We start from the raw sequence: 18,383 nt of genomic DNA, 5'->3' as shown, positions 1-18,383 counted from the left end.
TAATCTGCAGTTTTATAAATCCAAAGAGTCCAGCTATTGGGATAGAAACTCTATCTGTCTGATAAAAAAAAAAAACTGTTAGGAAAATTGGAAGCTAGTATGGAAGAAACTTGGATTAGATGAACATCTAATCCTCTATACCAAGATAAGATCAAAATGGATACAGACTCTAGACATAAAAAAAAAAAATTATAGGCAAACTTGAAGATCAAAGAGTACCTTTCCTTTCAGATCTATGGAAAGGAAAGTAGTTTATGACCAAGGAAGAGTTGGAGAACATCAATTTAAAAAACTGGATAAACTTCTGGCCAAGATGGTGAAAAGACAGCCCCTGTGATAGGTGCTCTCCCTTTCCACCTCAGAAATAACATGAGAAAAATCTCTTAACAGAAATTCGATCAACAAAACCCAGAAAGAGAAGCTAAGAGAAGAACACCTACCAAGAAGGTCTGTCTCAGGGGACTGTGAGTTAACTGGGATTTGAGAGCAGAGGATCAGTGGGGGCACAACAGCTGGAGAAAGCCAGAGAGCCAGTCTCAGCCATAGAAACTTCGGTGAGTGGCAGGTTTGAGAACAAATATTAGCTGTGGAGTTGGCTGTGGGGAGAGGAGCTACAGAAGGATGAGTTCCAGCAGAGAGTTTCAGAGGATGCCTGGATAACAGCCAGCTGTGCCAGGGACCTGAGCTCCATACTTTCAGCAGAGCCCATTGCTGAGAACAAACAATAAACAACCCTCACCACCACCCCTTCAGGGCAAGACAGTTCACTCAAAAGAAAGAAATTAACTCCCTCCCCCAGGACCCAGCCCAGTGTTCAAGTCAACTCAGACCCTGCTACTGAGGACCTCACTACAGAGAAAGAAACCAATACCCCCTACTGTTTGACCTTGGGAATTGCTAAGCCAAGTGAACAAAGCCTCTAGGATCTTCAAAAGCAAACCTCTGAGAGCCAGTGCAGCCCGCCCCCCACCCCACACACACACAAAACAGAAGATGAAAAAAGGCCAGAGAAAAAAGGCAGGTCCATGGAGAAATACTTAGAAGAGACAGATTCTAACCCAGAGAGATCTAGCACTGCTGAGGAGAATATGAATTGGTCTCCAGCCCAGAAAGACTTCCTTAAAGAAATATGGAAGGAGTTTAAAACTCAACTGGAAACACTGGCAAAAAAAAAAAGAAAAATCAAGAGAAAATTAACACATTGCAAGAGAAAATTAACATTATGCTACAAGAAAACAAATCCTTGGAAAATACAACTTGAAAAATACAAAATAAGACTAACACTCACATCTTCAATTGGACAAATGCAAAAAGGAAACTATTTTCTCAAAACTACATTTGGGCAAATAGAAAAGTTGATGAAAAATAAAATGGACCAACTGAAAAGGAGTTGCAAAAGATACAGGAAGAAAAAATCTTCTTTTTAAAAAAAAAGAATTGGCAAAAACTAATGACTTCATGAGACAACAAAATTGTGTAAAACAAAATCAAAAGATCAACAAAACATAAAAAAATGTAAAATATCTCAGCAGCAAAACCACTGACCTAGAGAACAGATAAATCCAGGAGAATCTGAGAATTATCAGCCTTCCTGAAAACATTGAGGAGAAAAAAGCCTGGGCTTAATATTACAGGATTTAGTAGTGGTGGAAAATTGCCCTGCTATCATGGAACCAGAGGGCAAAATCACTATTGAAAGAATATATCAAGCCTCTCTGGAAAGAGATCCTAAAATGAAAGCACCAGGTAATGTTGTGGTCAAATTCCAATACTATCAGATAAAAAAAAAAATCTACAAGCAGCCAGAAAGAAAAAAGTTTTAAAGGATTTATTTATTTTGAATTTTACAATTTTTCCCCTAATCTTATTTCCCTCCTACACACAGAAGGCAATTTGCCAGTCTTTACATTGTTTTCATGGTATACATTAATCCAAATTGAATGCAATGAGAGAGAAATCATATCTGTAAGGAAGAAACATAAAGATAAGAAATAGTAAGATCAGACATTAAAATATCAGGCTTTTTTCCTAAATTATAGGTAATAGTCCTTGGTTTTTGGTCAAACTCCACAATTCTTTGTCTGGATACAGATGATATTCTCCATCACAGACAGCCCCAAATTGTCTCTGACTGCTGCACTAATGGAATGAGAAAGTCCATCAAGGTTGATCATTGCCCCCCAAGTTGCTGTTAGGGCATACAGTGGTTTTCTGATTCTCCTCATTTAACTCAGCATCAGTTCATGCAAATCCTGGAATTTCCATCCCTCCTGGCTTCTAACTGAGCAATAGTGTTCCATGACATACGTAATACCACAATTTGTTAAGCCATTCCCCAAATTGAAGGAAATTTACTTGTTTTCCAATCTTTCACCACCACAAACCGGGCTGTTATGAATATTTTTATACAAGTGATGTTTTTACCCTTTTTAATCATCTCTTCAGGGTATAGACCCAGTAGTAGTATTGCTGTATCAAAGGATAAGCATATTTTTGTTGCCATTTGGATGAAGTTCCAAATTTCTCTCCAGAAATGTTGGATGAGTTCACAGTTCCACTTAAAATGTAATAGTGTCCCATATTTCCCACAACCCTTCTAAAAATGATCATTGTCCTTTCTGGTCATATTGGCCAGTCTGAGAGAAGTGAGGTGGTACCTCAGAGAAGATTTAATTTGCATTTCTCCAATAAGTAATGATTTAGAGAAATTTTTGATATGACTATGGATTACTTTGATCTTTTCATCTGAAAATTGCCCTTGCATATACTTTGACATTTGTCAATTGGGGAATATCAATTTTTTTAAGTTTGTCTCATTTCTGTGTATATTTTAGAAATGAGTCCTTTGTCAAAAATATTAGTTGTAAAGATTGTTTCCCAGTTTAATACATTTTTTTTGATCTTCATTACAGTGGTTTTGTCTGTGCAAAAGTTTTTTAATTTAATGTAATCAAAATCATCTAGTTTCTTTTGAGTCGCGTTTTCCATCTATTTCTTAGTCATAAATTGCTTCCCTTTCCATACATTTGACAGGTAAACTAGTCCTTGATCTTCTAGTGTGCTTATACTATAGGTTTTTTATGTCTAAATCCTGTATCCATTTGGATCTTATCTTGTTATAGGGTGTGAGGTGATGGCCTAATAAAATTTTCTTCATTACTAACTTCCAATTTTCCCAGCAGTTTTTATCCCAATGACTGGGCTCTTTGGGTTTCTCAAACAACAGAGTATTATAATAGTTTCCGGCTATTGTACCTAGTCTATTCCAATGGTCCACCACTCTATTTTGTAAAAATTACCAGACAGTTTTGATGATTGATGCTTTATAATATAATTTTAGATCAGGTAGGGATAACCCACCTTATTTGGCACTTTTGTTCATTAAATCCCTGAAAATTCTTGACTTGTTATTACTCCATATGAATTTACTTGCAATTTTTTTGTAATTAATTAAAGTAATCTTTTGGAATTTTGATTGGTAGGGCACTAAACAAGTAATTTAGTTTTGGTAGAATTGTCATTTTTATTATATTAGTTTGACCTATCCATGAACAGTTGATGTTTGCCCAGTTATTTAAATCTGATTTAAGTTGTGTGAGACCTGTTTCATAATTGTTTTCAAAAAGTTTCTGAGTCTGCCTTGGCAAATAGACTCCCAGGCATTTTATATTGTCTGATGTTAATTTGAATGTGATTTCACTTTCTAGCTCTTCCTGCTGTATCTTGCTAGTCATATACAGAAAAGTAGATTTATGAGGGTTTATTTTATATCTTTCAACTTTGCTAAAAGTGATAATTGTTTCCAGTAGTTTTTTTAGATATTTTCTTGGGATTCTCTACCATGTCATCTGCAAAGAGTGAGAGTTTTGTCTCTTCATTCCCAATTCTAATTCATTCAATTTCCTCTCCTTCTCTAATTGCTGAAACTAACATTTATAATACAATATTAAATAGTACTGGTGATAATGGGCATCCTTGTTTCACCCTGATCTTATTGGGAATGCCTCTACCAAATGAGTATAATGCTTGTAGATGGTTTTAGAAGGTACTGCTTATTATTCTAAGGAACAGTCCATTTATTCCTACACTCTCTAGTGATTTTAGTGGGAATAGGTGATGTATTTTGTCAAAAGCTTTTTCAGCATCTATTGATATAATCACATAATTTCAGATAGTTTTGTTGATGATATAATTAATTATATTAACAATTTTCCTAATATTGAATCAATCCTACATTCCTGGGATGAATCCTATTGAACAAAATGTATTATCCTAGTGATAACTAGTTGTAATTGCTTTGCTAAGATTTTATTTAAGATTTTTGCATCTATATTCATCAGGCAGATATGTCTATAATTTTCTTTCTCTGCTTTAATTATTCCTGGTTTAGGTATCAGCACTATATTGGTTTCATAGAAAGTTAGGCAGATTTCCATCTTCCCCTATTTTTCCAAAGAGTTTATATAGAATTGGAAGCAATTGTTCCTTAAATGTTTGGTAGAATTCACTTGTGAATTCATCAGGCCCTGGAGATTTTTTTCTTAGGGAGTTCAATGATGGCTTTTTGCTTGTCTTTTTCTGAGATAGGGTTGTTTAGATATTTTATGTCTTCATTTAACCTCAGTAACTTGTATTTTTGTAAGTATTTGACCATTTCACTTAGATTGTCAAATTGATTGACATAGAGTTGGGCAAAATAATTCTGAATTATTACTTTAATTTCCACCTCACTGGTAGTGAGTTCACCTTTTTCATTTATGATAGTGGCAATTTGGTTTTCTTCCTTCCTTTTTTAATCAAATTGACAAGAGGCATATCAATTTTATTGTTTTTATTTCATAAAACCAACACTTGGATTTACTTATTAATTCAGTTTGTTTGCTTTCACTTTTATTAATTTCCCCTTTAATTTTTACAATTTTTAGTTCGATATTTAATTGGGGATTTTTACTTTTTTCTTTAATTTTTTTAGTTGCATATTTAGTTCATTGATTTCCTCTTTCTCTAATTTATTCATGTAAGCATTTAAAGATATATTTTATCCCCTGATAGTCGCTTTGAGTGAATTCCATAGGTTTTTGATTGTTGTTTCATTTTTGTCATTAACTAGGATAAAATAATTGATTCTTTCTATAATTCGTTGTTTGATCCACTAATTCTTTAAAATGAAGTTATTCAGTTTCCAGTTATTTCTGGGTATACATCTCCCTGACTCACTGTTACATATGATTTTTATTGCATTGTGAGCTGAGGAAAACATATTCACTATTTCTGCCTTTCTACAGTTGATTATTAGGTTTTTGTGGACTAGTACATGGTCAATTTCTGTATAAGTGACATGTACTGCAGAGAAAAAGGTATATTCCTTTTTAAACCCATTCAATTTCCTTCATAGGTCTATCATATCTAGTTTTTATAACAATCTATTTATGTCCTTAATTTCTTTCTTGTTTATTTTATGATTTAATTTATCTAATTTTGAGAGTGGGAGGTTGAGGTCCACCACTGTCTATGGCTTCCTGTAATTTATTAAGCTTCTCCTCTAAGAATTTGGAGGCTATATCATTGGGTGCATATATAATTCAGTATTGCAATCACTTTATTGTCTGTGGTACCCTTTAGGAGGGTATAGTTTCCTTTCTTATCTCTGTTAAAGCTACCTATTTTTACAGCTCCTTTGTCTGAGATAAGGATTGCTACCCCTGCTTTTCTCACTTCAGCTGAAGGAAAATATATTTTGCTTCAACCTTTTACCTTACTCTATATGTATCTCTCTACTTCAAATGAGTTTCTTGTAAGCAGCATATTGTAGGATTCTGATTTTTAATCCACTCTATTCACTTAAGTTTTAAGGGAAAGTTCATTCCATTCACATTCATAGTTATAATTAATAACTCTTTATTGCCCTCCATGCTATCTTCCCTCTGTATTTTTCCTGTTATAGGTATTCTCCAGTATTTTGTTTCTGAATAGCACCCCCTTCAGTGTGTTTGCCCTCCTATATCCCACCCCTTCCCCTTTTCCCCCTTTCATTTTTTCCCTTTTCCTTTTCCTTCCTTCTGTTAGTTCAGGTTTTTCTTCCCCCTCCCTTTCTCCATCCCCTCCCTTGCCTTTTCCCCCTTTTAATAATTGAAAGCTAAGTTGTTTCTTAAGTTAACTGAATATGTGTGTTAGTTAACTTTAAGCCAGGTCTGATGAGAGGAAGATTCAGGTTCTTCTCTTCTCCTCTCTTCTCCCCCCCATTACCCCTAGGTTTTTTGTACTTCTTAATGTAATGAGATATACGCCAATTCAATCCTCTCCATCCTCCTGTCTCCTTCCTGTCCCCCTTTTTAAGGAGGAGGTGTTTTTAAATCATTCTGAGTTATTCTATCTGAATATTCATCACTTCTAGCTAAGTATATTCTATCTAATAGAGCTACAGTTCTTAAGAGTTTAACCTAGAGTCTTTTTCCCAAGAAGGGTTATAACCAGTTTCATTCCATTGGATAACAGTATCAACGATAAATAATGGGTGTCCATTACTTCTGGCTAGGTATATTCTCTCTGTTAGAGTTACAATTCTCAAGAATTATGAGAATTTTTTTCCCCATGCTGGGATATAGCCAGTTTCATCTTATTGGATAGCAGTTTTTTTTCTATATCCCCTTTACCTTTTCATTTGTCTCTTGAACCTCCTGTTTATTGTCCAATTTTCTATTTAGCTCTGGTCTTCTCAACAGGTATTGCTGGAATTCTTCCATTTCATTGTCCCTCTTTTCCCCCTGAAAAAGAATGCTCAGCTTTGCAAGATAGTGGATTCTTGCTTGCATTCCAAGCTCCCTTGCTCTTCAGAATATCTCATTCCAGGCCCTTTGATCCCTTAATCTTGATGCTGCCAAGTCATGTGTAATCCTTTCTGTGGCTCCTTGGTATTTAAACTGCTTCTTTCTGGCTGCTTGCAGGATTTTATCTTTAATCTGATAGTTCTGGAATTTGGCCACAACATTCCTTAATGTTTTCATTTTAGAATCTCTTTCCAGAGGGGATTGATGTATTCTTTCAATAACTGTTTTGCCCTCTTGTTCCATGATATCAGGGCTAGAACTTATAATATTAATTCCAAGCCTTTTTTCTCTTCAATGTTTTCAGGAAGACCAATAATTCTCAGGTTGCCCCTCAATCTATTCTTGAGGTCAATGGTTTTGCTGATGAGGTATTTTACATTTTCTTCTATTTTTTTCTAAGTTTGGTTTTGTTTAACAGGCTCTTGCTGTCTCATGAAGTCAGTAGTTTCCACAGTCTCCATTCTTTTGTTTTAGAGAGTTTTCTTCATTTACCTTTTGCAACTACATTTCCAATTGGTCAATTCTATTTTTGAAAGAGCTGTCCCTTTGACCAGTTGACGTTTTGAGAGAATTAGTCTCATTTTGTGTTTTTCCTATTGTAATTTCCAATGATTTCTTTTCTTGTTGCAAAGTGTTAATCTTCTCTTTGGTCTCTTTTTTCCAAATTTTTCATTGATTTTTAAATTCCTTCCTTATTTCTTCAAGGAAATCTTTCTATGCTGGATACCATATCATATTCTCCTGAGAGGTTTTTAGGTCTTTCTGAGTCAAGGTCTTTTCCTTCCAAGAATTTTTCTATGGATCCACCTTTCCACTGACCTTTCTTCATTTTGCTAAGAGCTTGTGTTGGGGCAGGGTTGGTTCACAAAAGTTTGATGTTGGGATTCCTAGAGGCTTTACTCACTGAGTGTAATATCTCCAACTGGAAAGTAGGGGGTGCTTGTTGCTTTTTCTGGACTGTCTGTGACCTTGATTGAAGCCTTTTCCCTTGGCCTGGAGGGAGTGATTGAAGCTTTAAATACTTATGTCTTCAATGAATGGTAGGTTATACCCTGGGGTGAGGTCATTACTGTCCCTATTGCCAGCTGAGGCGGTTCTTTTTCTCACAAACCCATCCCTGGGGCAGGTCTGTGTTTGTTTGTAACTTTGTTCTGGGAAGAGGCTTCAGGTGAAATTAAGGCATGTACTCAGAGTTCCTCTGGACTAGAGGACCCTAAGGATGATGTCTGCAGCTATTGTCCACCAGAACTCTCCCCCTAGCCCTGTTGGCATGCTCCAGATGGTCAACACCAACACCAATGACTCTGATCCTGAGTTGACAAAAGTCCTGGCAGTCAACCAGGCTCTAGACTGGGAGCTGATCAAGCAGGTCTGTTTTGGAGCCCTCAGGTGCCCAGGCTCCAACCCTGCAGCTAATCAGGTGGATCCTCAACTGATCCACCCTCTGTGCCCAGACTCACCCACGACTGAGGAAGACAAATCCTGAGGTCAATGTTCATTCTCCTGGTTTTTCATTCTCAGTTTTGTTGATTGTACTTCTGTTAAGAGGCTTGTTTCATATCTTATATGGGGAAAGATCAGTAGATTTTAGAACTGTGCCTGTCTTTTATCTGCCATCTTAGTGGGAAGTCTCTAGAAAGAAAAAATTTAAATACCAAGAAGCCACAGTAAGGATTACACAGGACCTGGCTACAACAACATTCAAGGATTGAAAGGCCTGGAATGAGACATTTCAAAGAGCAAGGGAGATTGTAATACAGCCAAGAATCCACTAGCTGGCAAAGCTGAGCCTTCTCTTACAATGAAAAAGATAAACATATAAAGAAATGGAAGACTTCCAAGATTTCACAATGAAAAGACCAGAGCTACATAGAAAATTTGGATATCAAATAGGAGGCTCAAGAGACACGTGAAAAGGAAAAAAAAAACAGCTACTATACAATAAGATGAAAGTGTCTATATAACCACTTGGGAGAAAGAGACTCATAACTCTTAAAAATTGTAAATCTATTAGGGAGAATATACATAGCCAGAAGTGATGGACACTCAAAACTTTTCTATGCCTCGGAATGTTTTAAAAACAATACCACCTTAAAACAGGGGGCAATAAGGAGAAGGAAAATTGGAAGGAGACTGAATGGAGTAAATCATATTACATGAAGAGGTACAAAAGAACTATTACAACTGAGGGGAAGAAGGGAAGAGGTGAGAACCACCTGAATTTTATCTCATCAGACTTAGCTTAAAGTTAACTTAGACATACTTAATCAAGTTAAGAAACTTATCTTTCCTTTAAAGCATTAAAAGTGGAAAAAGGGAGGGAGGATAGGGGAGAAAAAAGGGCAATTAACAGAAGGAAGGGAAGAAAGGGAAAAGGGAAAAGGAAAGGGATGAAAAGGGGAGGCAGAATGATATAAGAGGGCAAACACACTGAAGGTGACGATATTCAGAAACAAAACCCAAGGGAATTTGTATAAAGGGAAAAAAGTGGAAAAATACAAAGAGAAGGAAGATAGCATGGAGGGCAAAAAAGAGTTAGCAATTGTAACTTTAAATATGCATGGGATGAACTCTCCCTTAAATCATAAGTGACGAGTAGACTGAATTAAAAAGAAGAATCCTATAAAATGCTGCTTACAAGAAACACATTTGAAGCAGAGAGATGCATATAGAGTAAAGGTAAAAGGTTGGAACAAAATATATTTTGCTTCAGCTGAAGTGAAAAAATCTGCAATTCTTCTCTCAGACAATGCAGTTGCAAAAATAGATAGCTTAAAAGAGATAAGGAAGGAAACTATATCCTCCTAAAAGGTACCATAGACAATAAAGTCATTTCAATGCTAAATATGTATGAGCACAATGAGACAGCATCCAGATTCTTAGAGGACAAGTTGAAAGAACTATAGAAAGACATAGACAGCAAAACTCGACTAGTGGGAGACCTCAACCTCCTGCTCTCAGATTTGGATAAATCAAATCATAAAATAAACAAGAAGGAAGTTAAGGAGTTAAATAGATTGTTAGAAAAACTAGATATGATGGACTTATGGAGGAAACTGAAGGGGGATAGAAAGGAATATACTTTTTTTTCTGCAGTAGATGGCACTTACACAAATACTGACCATGTACTAGGACATAAAAACCTAATGATCAATTGCAGAAGGCAGAAATATTGACTACATCTTTTTCAAATCATAATGCAACAAAAATGATATTCAATAGTGGGCCAGGGAGATATAGATCCAGAACTAATTGGAAACTAAATAACATCATTTTAAAGAAGGAGTGGATCAAACAACAAATTTTAGAAAATTAATTTTTTCATCCTACATAATAACAACAATGATATAACTCAAGGTGATGCACTGAAGATAACTGTCAGGGAATATAGTATATCTTTAAATGTTTACATGATTAAATTAAAGAAAGAGGAAATCAATAAACTAAATATGCAACTAACAAATTAGAGAAAGAAAAAATTAAAAACCTCCAATTAAATACCAAATTAGAAATTCTAAACACTAAAGGAGAAATTAATAATATTGAAAGCTAGAAAACTACTGAACTAATAAAAAAACAAGAGCTGGTTTTATGAAAAAAAATTGATAAGTCTGATCAATTTGCTTAAAAAAAGAAAGAAGAAAACCAAATTGCTAGTATCATAAACAAAAAAAGGTGAACTCACCATCAATGAGGAAGAAATTAAAGTAATAATTTAGAATTATTTTGCCCAACTCTATGCCAATACATTTGACAATCTAAGTGAAACGGATGAATGTTTACAAAAATATGTTACCCAAATTAAATGAAGGGGAAATTAAAAACCTGAATAACCCTATCTCAGAAAATGAAATTCATCAAGCCATTATGGAACTCGCTAAGAAAAAATCGCCAGGGCCAGATGGATTCACAATTGAATTTTTTCAAACATTTAGGGAACAATTGGTCCCAATTATATATTAACTCTTTGGAAAAATAGGTGAAATCAAAACTCTGCCTTAATCTTTCAATAACACCAATATTGTCCTAATACCCAAACCAGGAAGAAGTAAAACAGAGAAAGAAAATTATAGATCTATCTCCCTGATGAATATGGATGCAAAAATCTTAAATAAAATCTTAGGAAAATGATTACAACAAGTTATCACTAAGATAATACATTATGATCAAGTAGGAATTATCCCAGGAATGGAGGGTTGTTTCAATATTAGGAAAATTGTTAGTATAGTTAATTAAATCAATAACATACCTATCAGAAATCATATGATCATATCAATAGATTCTGAAAAAGCTTTTGACAAAGTACAGCACCCATTCCTAACAAAAACCCTGGAGAGCATATGAATAAATGGTTTGTTCCTTAGCATAATAAGCAGTATGTACTTGAAACCAGCAACAAGCATTATATGCAAATGGGATAGGCTTGAGTCATTGTCAATAAGATCAGGGGTGAAAAAAGGATGCCCATTATCACCACTAATATTCAATATTCTATTAGAAATGTTAGCCTCAGCAATAAAAGAAAAAAAATTGAAGGAATTAGAATCAGGTAGGAGGAGACAAAACTCTCACTCTTTGCAGATGACATGATGGTATACATAGAGAATCTCAAAGAACTATCTAAAAAAACTACTAGAAATAATTAGCAACTTTTGCAAAATAGCAGAATATAAAATAAACCTTCATAAAGCCTCAACATATATATATATATATATATATATGCATATATACATATATATGTATGTATGACGAGAAAGATACAGCAGAAAGAATAGAAAGAGAAATTCCATCCTAAGTATCATCAGACAAAATAAAATATCTGGGAGTCTAACTACCAAGGCAGACTAACAAACTTTGTGAAAATAATTAAAAACCTCTTCTCATGCAAATTAAATCAGATTTAAAGACCTGGACAAATATCAGCTGTTTGTGGATAGGTCCAGACAATATAATAAAAATAACAATTTTACAAAAACTAAACTACTTCTTTAGAGCCTTACCAATCAAGTCTCCAAAAAATTACTTTAATGAGTTAGAAAAAGTTTTGAGTTAACTTAAATGGAGAAATAAAATGTCAAGAATTTCCAGGGATTCAATGAAACAAAAAGTGCAAAATAAAGTGGCTTAGCCTTACCAGATCTAAAATGATATTATAAAGCATCAGTCCTCAAAACTGTCTGGTATTTGCTAAGAAATAGAGAAGTGGACCAGTGGAATAAACTAGGTGCAATAGCGGAAATAATGACAGTAATCTGCTGTTTGATAAAAACAAAGAGTTCAGCTATTGGGATAGAAACTCTTCAACAAAAACTGTTGGGAAAATTGGAAATTAGTAAGGAAGAAACTTAGATAATACCAACACCTCACACCCTATACAAAGATAAGTTTCACATGGATACAGGATTTAGACATAAAAATCAATATTATAAGCAACGAGAAGATCAAGGAGTAGTTTGCCTGTCAGATCTATGGAAAGAGAAACAGTTTATGACCAAGGAAGATATAGAGAACATCATTCAAAACAAACTAGATAATTTTGATTACATTAAATTAGGAGGCTTTTGCACAGACAAAATCACTGTAACCAAGATCAAAAGAAATGTAGTAAATTGGGAAACAATTTTTGCAGCTAGTATTTCTGACAAACGACACATTTCTTAAATATACGGAGTATTGAGTTAAATTTTCACAAAAACAAGTCATTCCCCATTTGAAAAAAAATGGTCAAATTATATGCAAAGGCAATTTACAGCTGAGGAAATCAAATCTCTCTACAATCATATGAGAAATTTCTCAAATCATTACTTATTAGAGAAATTCAAATTAAAGCCTCTCTGAGATACTACCTCACACCTCTCATCCTAGCCAATATGACCAGAAAAGACAATGATCAATGTTGGAAGGGATGTGGGATATCTGGAACACTAATACATTGTTGGTGAAGTTGTGAACTCATCTAACCTTTCTGGAGAGCAATTTGGGATTATGTCCAAAAAGCAACCAAAATGTACATTCCCTTTCACCCAGCAATACCCCTGCTGTGTCTATACCCTGAAGAGATGTTGGAAAAGGGTAAAAACATCACTTGTACAAAAATATTTATAGCAGTCCTATTTGTGGTAGCAAAAATTGGAAATTAAGTAAATGTCCATCAATTGGGGAATGGCTTAACAAATTGTGATATATGTATGGGATGAAATGCTATGGTTCTATTTGAAACCAAGAGGAATGGGAATTCAGGGAAGCCTGGAAAGGTTTTCATGAATTGATGCTGAGTGAGATGAGCAGAACCAGATAAACACTGTACACCCTAACAGCAATATGGATGTGATGATCAACCTTGATGGCCTTGCTCATCCCATCAGTGAAATAACCAGGGACAATTTTGGACTATCTGTAATGGAGAATTCCATCTGTATCCAGAGAAAGAATTTAGGGACTTTGAAAAAAATACCAAAGACTATTTCCTTCAAATTAGAAAAAAAGTTATATTATTATGTAATTTTAATATCTCATACTTTATTTTTCTTCCTTAAGGATATAATTTCTCTGTCATTACATTCAACTGAGATCAATGTAAACATAGAACAAATGTAAAGACTAACAGAATGCCTTCTGTGGGGCATGGGGTGGAAGGGGAAGCAAGAATGGGGGAAAAATTGTAAAACTCCAAATCCAGCCTCAGACACTTAATAAATTACCTAGCTGTGGGGCCTTGGGCAAGCCACTTAATCCCATTTGCCTCGCAAAAACCTAAAAAAAAAAAAAAAAAGAATTGAAGGGGCAGAGCCACGATGGTGGTGTGAAAGCAGCATTTCCCAGGAATTCCAACCCCCAAACCCCCAAAAAACAAAGGATGGCTCTAGCCAAAATTTAGAGGAGGAGATCCCACAGAAAAACTGAGTGATACATTTTCCCACTCTTAGATAACTTAGAACTTTGGCAGGAAAGGCATGTTTCACCAGGCCTGGGGATTGGAAAAAAAGCCATGGCACAGCCCAGTCCATAGATCACAGGCAACAGCTTAAAGGGGTGGTGAGAGAACTCTGCTGCACCTGAGTGAGTGTGAAGTGAGGAGCACGGCTGCAGAATCTGCAGCAAGAATGGCGAGAAAGATTCCTGCACCCCCCCCCCCCAGAGATGGTAAGGGAAGTCTGTAGAGATCTCTACTCTCTCTGGGGTAGGACTCTGCTATTTGACTACACTCAGATATTGCAGTTTAGGCTTCCTTACTAAATAACCAAGCTGGATCTCTCCTTATAACCCCAGGGCAGAGGGTAGTGATGTGGCCATTTACATATCACAGCAAAGACTAGAGAGCATAAGACCTTGGAGGAATAAAAGTCCCAGAGTGGTGTCCCCCCCCCAAAAAAAAGCAACCCCAAAAACTTGGAAGTGCTGTAAATTCTTCTTGGACTGAGAAAATGAGTAAACAACAGAAAAAAAAAGAGTCTGACCATAGATAATTTCTTTATTCTCAGGGAAGATCAAAACACATACTCAGATGAAAACAAACAAACAAAAAAGTTTCTGTATCCAAAACCTCCAAGAGAAATAGAAAATGGTCTCAGACTATGGATGAGCTCAAAAAAGACATTGAAAAGCAATTAAGGGGGGGGGGGGCTAGGTGGCGCAGTGGATAAAGCACCGGCCCTGGAGTCAGGAGTACCTGAGTTCAAATCTGGTCCCAGACATTTAATAATTACCTAGCTGTGTGGCCTTGGGCAAGCCACGTAACCCCATCTGCTTTGCAAAAACCTAAAAAAAAATCAATTAAGGGAGGTGGAGGAAAAATTGGGAGAAGAAATGAGAGCAATGCAGAAAAATCATGAAAACCAAATCAAAAGCTTGGTGAAAGATATACAAAAAAATCCTGAAGAAAATAGTACATTAAAAACCAGTTTAGACCTCATAGAAAAAGCAATACAAAAGGCAAATGAGGAGAAGAATGCCTTAAAATGCAGAACTGGCCAACTGGAAAAGGAGATTAAAAAAGTTCTATGAAGAAAATAACTTCTTCAATGCAAAATGGAATGAAAGGAAGCTGATGACTTTTCAAGAAAGCAGAAAGAAATAAAACTGTGCCCAAAAGCCAAAATTTAGAAAAATGTTAAATATCTCATTGGAAAAAACAACCAATCTCAAAAACAGATCTAGAAGAAATAGTTTAAAAATTACTGGGCTATCTGAAAACTGTGATCAGAAGAAGAGCCTAGACTTCATTTTTCAAGAAATAATACAGCAAAATTGCCCTGAGATCATAGAAGCTGAGGGTAAAATAGAAATTGAGAGAATTCCTGGTCACCCCCTGAAAGAGATCCCAAAATAAGAACTTCCAGGAATATTAAAGCCAAATTCCAAAACTCCCAAACCAAAGAGAAAATTATAAAAGCTGCTGAAACAAACAGTTCAACTACTGAGGCTCCATAGTCAGGATTACACAGCATCTAGCAGCATCTCCATTAAGGGCTAGTAGGGACTGGAATATGATATTCTGGAAGGCAAAAGACCTTGGTTAACAACCAAGAACCAACTACCCAGCAAAACTGAACATCCCCTTTCAGGAGAAAAATGTACTTTCAATGAAACAGGGGACTTTCCAACTTTTCTATTGAGATGACCAGAGCCAAACAGAAAGTTTGATCTCCAAGTACAGGATTCTGGTGAACTATAGATGGAATTGAAGAGAGGGACTAATTATGAGGAACTTGATGAAGTTGGACTGTTTGTATTCCTTCATGGGAAGAAGATATTGTTAACTCATAAGAACTTTTTCATTTCTAAGAGCTGTTAGAAGGAGCATATATAGACAGGACATAGGAAGGAGAAGAATATAATTGTATGATGAGGTAAAGGGTTGGAGTCAATGGGGGATGGGGGAAAGTACTGGGAGGAAGGAAAAGGAGATGAAGAAGAAGCTGAGAGATTTCACATAAGAGTCAAGAAAAGGCTTTTGCCATGGAATAGAGGGGGGAAGGCAAGGGGGGAATGAGTGAGCCTTCATTCTCATAGGAAATGGCTCAGAAAGGAAATGACATACACACTTAATAGGGTGTGGAAATCTATCTTTCCCTGGAGAAGGATGGGAGGAAAAGGACAGGATAAGGGGGAATGGGGGGAGGGAAGGTGGGGAATAGGTGATAAAAAAGAGGAAAGATCAAGGGAGAGGGTACTCAGATTCAACACACTTTTGGACAAGGCCAGGATGAAAGGAGAGAGAGAGAGAGAGAATAGAATAAATGGCAGTGGGGAGAAATGGAATGGAGGTACAGCTAGTAATACCAACTGAGGGAAAACTACTGAAACAACTACTCTGGTGAACTTATGACAAAGAAAGCAACTCACCCCAGAGACAGAGTCATTCAAATCTGAACAAAGACTGAAATACATTTTTTTCTCTTTCTCTCTCTCTCTCTCTCTATTCTTGAGGTTTCTCATCTTCTTGGAGTGGGGGGGTTTATGTTAATTCTTATGTTTACTCTTATGACATTCAATTTACATCAATGTATGGCATGGAAACAATGTAGAGACTGTCAGATAGCCTTCTGTGGAGGGAAGAGGGAAGGGAGGAGGGAGGACAAATTGTAGAATTCAGAGCCTTGCAAAAAAATGAAGGGTACATATTACTATTGTATATAATTGGAAAACAAATAGAATGTTAAAATGTTAAAAAATAAAAATAAAAATAAAAAAGAATTGCAAATTGAATGGAAAAATTAGATCTTTTGATTACATTAAATTAAAAAGCTTTTGAACCAATAAAACCACTGAACCAAGTTCAAAAGAAATGTAGTAAACTGGGAAATAATTTTTACAACTAGTATTTCTGATGATGAACTCATTTCTAAAATATACAGAGAACTGAGTCAAATTTTCAAAAAAGAGCTATTTCCTAATTGACAAAGGATATGCAAAGGCAAATTACAAATGATGAAATCAAAAAGATCCATAGTCATATGAAAAATTGATCAAAAGCATCTCTGAGATATTACTTCATACCTCTCAGACTGGCCAATATGACCAGAAAGGAAAATGATCAGTGTTGAAAGGGTTATTGGAAATCTAGGACACTGATACATTATTGGTGGAGCTGTAAACTCATCCAACCTTTCTGGAGAGAAATTTGTAATTATGCACCAAGTTCATAAAAATGTACATATCCTTTGATCCAACAATAACACTACTGGGTCTATGCCCTGAAAAGATTATGAAAAAGGGTAAAAACATCACTTGTGCAAAAAATATTCATAGTGGCCCTGTTTGTGGTGGCAAAGAATTAAAAATTTGGGTAAATGTCCTTCAATTGGTGAATGGCTTATCAAACTGTGGTATATATATATATGTGATGAAACATGATTGTTCTATTAGAAACCAGGAGGCATGGGAATTCAGGGAAGCCTGGAAGAATTTGCATGAACTGATGCTGAGGGAGATTAGCAGACTAGAAGAACATTGTATACCCTAACAGCAACATGGGAGTGATGATCAACCTTAATGGAACTGCTCATTCCAACAAAGCAACAGACAGGCACAATTTTGGTATATCTGCGATAGAGAATGTCATCTGTATACTGAAAAAGAATTGTGGAGGTTGAGGTTGAACAAAGACCAAAGACTATTATCTTTAAAAAATGTTGTTATACGGGGTGGCTAGGTGGCACAGTGGAAAGAGCACCACCCTTGGAGTCAGGAGAATCTGCAAAAACATTTTAAAAAGTTATTATATAATTTTGCTATATCTCATACTTTATGTTTCTTCATTAAGAATATGATTTTTCTCTCATCACATTCAATTTAGTTCAATTCATACCATGGAAACAATGTAAATACTAACAGACTGCTTTCTGTGGGGGTTGGGAGGAGGGAAGCAAGATTGGGGGAAAATTGTAAAATTCAAAAGTAAATAAAATCTTTTCTAAGAAAAAGAAAGAGAAATAACTTTTCAGTCAGAATTTCTGTTAAATTTATATTGGTCAAGTATCTAGGGTAGTAAAATATGTGCAAGACACTTTCATCTGAATTATTAACATTTTCTCTATCACTTTCTTAAATCTAGACAATCAATGAAATATTAAGTTGGAAAAAAATGTGTAGACATGAACCACATTACTACAATAGTCATGTTGTCAGAAGTAAATCTAATTTCCCCTCCACATGAAGAAAGAAATACATCAAGAAAAATAGAATGAAAAATAAAAATGTGCTTCAGTCTGTATTCAGAAACCATCAGTTCTTTCTTTGGGATGAATAAGATTATTTCTCATAAGTCCATCAGAGAAATTACTTCAATATTTTTCCCACAGTTACTATTGCTAGTTGAATTTCCCTCCATCCTATTCTCCACCACCTCCATTTATTTTATTCTCTCTCTCTTCTTTCACCTTCTCCCTCCTCAAATGTGTGTTAGACCTGACTACTCTCTCCCAGGATCTTCCCTCTCTTCAATCACCTACAACCCCCTTCCTTCCCCCTGTTCTGTTTCTCCCATCCCTTTCCCTTCTTTTATCCTCTAGGGTAAGATTGATTTCTAATCCCTATTGAGTGTGCATGTTGTTT

The sequence above is a fragment of the Macrotis lagotis genome, chromosome X (assembly GCF_037893015.1).
Source record: "Macrotis lagotis isolate mMagLag1 chromosome X, bilby.v1.9.chrom.fasta, whole genome shotgun sequence".
In the NCBI taxonomy this organism is placed as follows: Eukaryota; Metazoa; Chordata; class Mammalia; order Peramelemorphia; family Peramelidae; genus Macrotis; species Macrotis lagotis.
This window is presented reverse-complemented; position numbering follows the sequence as displayed.